Source organism: Rhea americana, unplaced genomic scaffold (genome assembly GCF_003343005.1).
Source record: "Rhea americana isolate MKP2758 unplaced genomic scaffold, rheAme1 scaffold_75, whole genome shotgun sequence".
In the NCBI taxonomy this organism is placed as follows: domain Eukaryota; kingdom Metazoa; phylum Chordata; class Aves; order Rheiformes; family Rheidae; genus Rhea; species Rhea americana.
This window is the reverse complement of record NW_028186923.1, coordinates 1,284,740-1,290,739: the sequence shown is the minus strand read 5'-3', so window position 1 is coordinate 1,290,739 and position 6,000 is coordinate 1,284,740. Positions and strand designations below refer to the sequence as shown.

Genomic DNA, 6,000 nt, shown 5'->3' with positions numbered 1-6,000 from the left:
GAAAACATGTGTTCTTGCTACTAACAGGGCTTCCCGTTAGAGCGTCATCCTCCGAAATGCTGCAGAGTCTCGGATTTTGACATGTCAGCCATCAAACACTTCTCTCACTGCGTCTCTGGGATTTCCGGAAAGGGGAAGATGGTCCTGCCAGGTTTTTCCACCTCTCACAGGAGGAAAACTCCATCTTTTGACCAATTCTGTTCAAACTGTCCTCACTCATGATGCCTACTCCTCTTCAGAGATATCTTTTTGGTGGCTCTGTCATCCCAGGTGCAACATTTGAAGCATCCAGCTCAGAAGAAGCGGGTGTCTGTGGGCTGGGGGCAGCCTGGCCTCTCTTCCCACGGATGCCCAGCAACCTGGGGATCCAGCTCCTCCACACCTGCATGGCCAGCTCTGGCTCCCAATTTCCATGAGCTGCTGGCCTTAAAAAAAAAAGAAAAAGAAAGAAAGAAAAAAAGAAATTTTAAAAAGGAGTTTAGTAGGACAGAACTTAAGAAGCTGCAATTAAGACAATCTCTTTACACTTTTGAGATAATATGAGGATTGCACATAAAAATCCTAGATGCTCTTTGCAATTATGGCTTTGGGAAGACCAGCTTGGTGGCCAACGTGCATGCCAAATATACCAAGCATGCTCTTAAGTTAAAGGTTCAGCTCGTGCCTCTGGGCAGGTATGGACGATGGGAACCAACATGTTCCCAACCCTCCCCACGGGCTGTGACTGGCATGCATGAAAATACAACTGGAGTAAGCTAACCCAATAGGCAGCAGTATGAATCACGCTCCTGCAAGCTATGCTACAAACAACTTCTCCCTGTCAGATCTGCTAATACATATTTATTCTGTTAACAAGTAATTCATTCTTGAACAGAAAGCTCAAGAGCTGATTTATATCACAGTCAAATCAAGTCTGAAAAAACTACTAAATTCACTTATATAAATCACAACTGTTTCATTTTTGCTCTGTGCTGGAGAGAAAACAGTAACTGAGGAAACACAGCACTTTGTGACTACTAAAAATTAGTAGCAATCAATGAACATGAGCAATGCTCTGATATTACTCCTGTTAATGATACTAACAATTACATTGTTATTATTACAGTGGTCATTCATAATAACAGTGAATGGCTGGTACCTCAATGTCCTCCCCACGGAGCACGGCCCCGGCTTCCCCCCTCAGCAAGAACAAGACACAGGTTGGGAGGGAGATGGGAGAAGTAGGGCGATGTGGGGAATTTTGCCACGAGTCAGCCCTGAACTCCAGAGCTGGAGGAGCTCGTAGGACCTTTCTTATTGTGTGGCTCCTCTCTGAGGGCTTCACGCAGCTGCAGGAGCTCCACAGAAGGTGCCCAGGAGGTTCTGGGTTTCCTTTTCGCAGGTTTGCTCCAGGCAACCTGGTGGGCAGACCCAGGGTGAGATGGTGCCTGAAAGGACAAAATAATGTTCAAAATACCTGAAATGTCTGCTTAATAACAGGATGATTTTGACAGAGTTTTTCCTCTACGAAAAAGCAATGTGTGCATGTCTTGGAGGACATTTGCTTTTCATTCTCTATATAACATCTCATGAAAAACGAAAACTGAATCATTGCTGTAGGCAGGTGGCTAGCCCCCACCATCACCTTGAGGAAGCAGGTAGGACAGTTGGTTGGATGGGTGGAGCAAAACGTTCAGGTTCCTCTTTGAAAGATGCTTTTTTCCCTAATTCAGTGTGGGTCTCGGATTAAATGCACACCTGGGTAGAAGCTGCCCGTCCGCACTGCCCCTGGGGGACGTACGCTGGTGTCTGGCGTTCGTAGGCCTATTGGTATTGACCCGAAATGAGCAGGGTGTCTGTGCAGGATAGATACGTACTGCAGGGAACGTGCTCAGCTACGACTCTTACACTGACCGAAAAACTGGCAGTTTGCTATATTTTTATACCTGTCCCCCCCCCATTAAATTAATTCCTCTATAGAAAGTTATGTTTCTCCTGTAACTTTTGTATATTTTCTACCTCTGTGCCTGGTAAAATTAGTTTAGCTCTAATTTCCATCATTTTAACAACCAGCAAATAAAATGAATGTGAATTTCCCGGGAGGGGGAGGGAGAGGGCCAGGAGGAGGAATTGTGTTAAAGATTTAAACTCTGTTGATTAAGTTTCCCTGAGAGGTTTAAGTGAGCGTGTCTGCATTCAGATTCGAGTTAATCTACAATTTTTCATAGACATCATGTTTTAAAGCTCTAAATCCATGCAAGGCTTTTTTGAGCCTTCTGCCTTGCAGTGGCTGCCCAGCGACTGTGCTGAATTTAATGTGGCAATGATATATTCAATTCAGCGTGCCGTAAATAGTTGCTCTGTATTCAGCAGCACCTCGGATACCTCCGTTCAGCCAGGCCAAAGACAAACTCAGCTGGCGACATTTTCCTCCCTAATCCTTTCACTCCTTTTCCCATGCAAGCGCTTTGCCGAGTGCTCAATGTCACCTCAAACCTGCAAAACTATTTTAAAGTTTTTCCAGCCACAGGCACCCTCTGTGATACCACTGCCTTGCAGAGGAAAGCCCAGTCTTGGTGATGGCTCTTCCAGCATTTGGGCGCATGAGTGGCCTGCTGAGGTGTCCTGCTAGGGATGGACCTCACCTGGCAGCTCTTTTCCTTGTAGTTTTGCAGCTACTGTAGCAACACTTACGTATCTTCGATCAAAGTGATGCTGTGAGGTTTTGTTGGCAGTCGGTTATTGCATTACGAGGATAAACAGGCAACACGTGCAGCAGCTCCAAAGGAAGCAGCTCTGCAAAACTCCATCCACATCAGCATGTTCTGTGACTTTCAGCGTCAGGGTCTGCTAACTGCTGTTTTTGAGAAGGTTTCTAATAAAATCTGGCTTTGGATACTCCACATATTTCTATAATAATAGATAATAATAATTCTAATAACTCCACGTTATTCACCTTGAGTGCAGAATGGCACAGTACTGGTCACGTAACACCGGCACGCTTCCCGTATGTCCCCGTCAGTTTAACAAGCGAGTCAACTATCTTCACCAGCCAAAAGTCTGCATATTCTYTTTTAAATCAGGATTTGAAATTCAGAGAAGCCACCACCACCACCATGGAGACCAGAAAGGAGGCTTTCTGCTTTATCAAGGAATTTTTATGAGTTCTGAATTCTTAACTTTTATAAAAATTCCATTTTACTTGAAATCTGCATCCATGTAGGCATCCAAAATACTTACCTCACTGCATTCTCCACAAAACTCTGCAGGATTTTTATATGATTAATAAAATACAACCATTTCAGGCAAACATATAAACAAGGCTGAGTCTAACAAAGTTAATTGCTTCTACGTCTTGTAGTGTGGTTGGCACCAATCTGAGCATGAAATACCACTTTGGGGGAACCAATGACAGCGAAGAATAAAGCAGGAGGATCTGCTAGTGCTTTATCTGGGGTTTATTCCAGGTTCTTGGGTTCCTGCCCTGAAGGAAGGTGGTCAGTGCTGTTAACTAGATAGTCCATTCTCACTGCTGTGACCTGGTTGAGGAGAAATTYGCAGGGCAGAGTCAGGTGTGCTGGCCCTTGGAGCACATGCCRAGGTGAAGATTGTTTGATATAGGGTCCTTGAAGGTCAGCCTGAAGGCCAGYCAAAAGGAGGCAATGGGGAGCTGGTGTCTCCTTGACTGTTCTTCCCTCCCATCACGGGGCTGAGAGCTGCCCCTCCAGCAACTCTTTGGAGACATTAAACGGAGTCTCTGAGCAAGCAAGGAACTGCTACAAACATATAGTTGCTGCAGAAGATACTGTCCCTTTTGGCCACCAGTGAGATTTATCCGTAAGTGTCAGGGCTCAGGTAGATGCACATACAGCTGCTCCATCCTGCTATGTTGCATGTAGTTTTGAGCAATCCCAGTTCTTTTTTCTTTTTTTTTTTTTTTTTTTGGCTTACAGGCATCTAGAAAACGTCATGGATGGACACACGGACATCAGGAGATTCCTGCCAGCACTGAGGTTGTGCCAGGATGTGCAGGACCTGCAATCTGGTGTGCATCAAAACCTGCCCCACACCTGTCTACCGGTGCCATGAGCTAGTCCAAAGCTGGGAAACCTCCCCTGTCAATGCTTCATTTTCTAGTGAGGACGTGGCCTCTGCGTCTCACTTCCCACATGCGACGTGGGAAAACAGTACTTGTTTACCTGGCAAAAATGGTGTGAGAACAAAACAAGGAAAATTCAGTTCTCAACGAAAAAGGGTCCCTTTCAAGGGATTAAGAGCCAGTGTACTCCATAAATRTAACAGTTGTGGCCAGCATAAGTCCCTATCCCAATTGAAAATTACATTTTAATTCACGAAGCTTGAGGGCTTTATATATATATGTACTAGGCTATCCGACTTGGGTGGGGAATGGGTTTGTAGAGAAAAAGGATTTTAAGTGACAATTAATATGAGTAAATCCCTGAAAATGCTTGAGCTTTGAGCTCAAGTTTTTCCTTGAAAATCCCTGAAAAAGTTTTGAGCTTTTTCCTGAGGTAAGTAAGGAAAAAAAGTGGTTTTTGTGTGAACTGACAATTGAGACCACTGAAGACATTGGCTTGTGCTATTCAAAATGCTTCCTTTCAGGTAGTTTGAAAAACATTTTTAAAACAGCACAATCAGTTTAAATTGAAACACAAAATCACATTTTAAGAATATTGTAAAAATAAATTTTTATCATTGCAAAGCTATTTTACCCAGAATTTGTTGAAATCAGTTCTTTGCAGCAACTAATTTTGGTTTTGATGATCAGGAGTCCTTTGACCAGAGAAATTTTCCRTAAAGAACCCCACCCGGCTCTATGCTGTATGTGCTGGCACGGGAATCACCGGTCTCAGTGTCTCCCGCTGGCCCGCGAACGTCTGCCTGGGAGGATGGCTTTGCATTATGCCCAGCCTGCTTGAGGATTGCTTTGCAGTTTTCCGATAGAAAACAAAATCAAATCTTGTGCAAAATCTTTTATTCTACCCTACATGAAAATCAGCTTATTATGCATAGAGAGAGAYCACTGTCTGATTAAGAGAGGATTTTTGTGTTTTCTTAGGTTCATCACAATCAAGTTTCTCTTTTTTTTAGATTGTTTACACACTGAGATGGTTTATTGCCATATTTCTCTGTGTTTCTTCATTGTGAGCACAGATGAATGCATAATGTAACATTTCWACTGTCTTATATAGATTCATAACATTTTGCAATAACCCTTGCAATATTTGTCTACGTGAACGGTTGAAGGACATCTGTTGGTGTGGAAAACAACGAGGTAGGATTTGGGTTTTGTTCTTTTAGTTGCTGTTTTGTTGGCAAAATAGGCACACCCCAGTCGCTGGGAATGACGATCTGACAGTCTGCTCCCCGCTACCCCGCGCTCTTTTCCCACGCTGATGGGCTGAGTCACGGAAATGACTGAAGGTACAGTATGCCAGCACGTAACTTGGAAATTGAGATCAATATCTCACTAAGCCATATGCACCTCTCTCYGGGGGTTTATCGGGTTGGCGCTTGCATTGATAACAGTGCTGTGACTTCTGCTTGATGTGTGGCAGGTTTTAAAGGCATGTGAAAGTATGTGAAAAAAAGCATGTGAAAAAGCATGAACATTGAGGCGTGAACACTGAGGTTGTGTATGTGTGAAAAAAGTCCTTTGCACGGGACAAACCTAGCAGTTGTCCATGGACAAAAAACTATGTGAAGGATACCTAAAATGAAGGCTTCTATCAGATCATCAATGCCCCCCAAAATGTCATTTTTGGCCCCCAAAAAAGAATAATTCAGCCAAAATCTTACAGGCTTGGCCGCAGTTAGTCTCTAAGGAAAATCTCACTGGCCTAGTGACACAGTGCAGTCCCTGCATGGACACCCCCTTGCTGGTGTCCTTTATGGTCTGGCYGCTTTCAGGCCATTTTCTTTGTTTTCTCCTGTAAAACATGGATGTTTTCCTTTGGCTTATAACTACTCACTTTTTTTTCTCAACTCCCACCCTTCTTC

The 6,000-nt window shown here is 43.8% G+C and overlaps 1 long non-coding RNA gene across 1 annotated transcript in view; it reads right to left on the bottom strand.

The window, feature by feature from the left end:
• Nucleotides 1-399: 399 nt before the first annotated feature.
• LOC146585852 (uncharacterized) overlaps nucleotides 400-6,000 on the bottom strand; it is a 36,755-nt gene continuing 31,154 nt past the window's right edge. Inside the window, exons 2-3 of the long non-coding RNA XR_014897907.1 lie at nucleotides 1,139-1,427; nucleotides 400-425 (exon numbers count right to left, since the gene is read on the bottom strand). This is a non-coding gene — a long non-coding RNA (uncharacterized LOC146585852). The remainder of the gene's footprint in view (nucleotides 426-1,138; nucleotides 1,428-6,000) is intronic.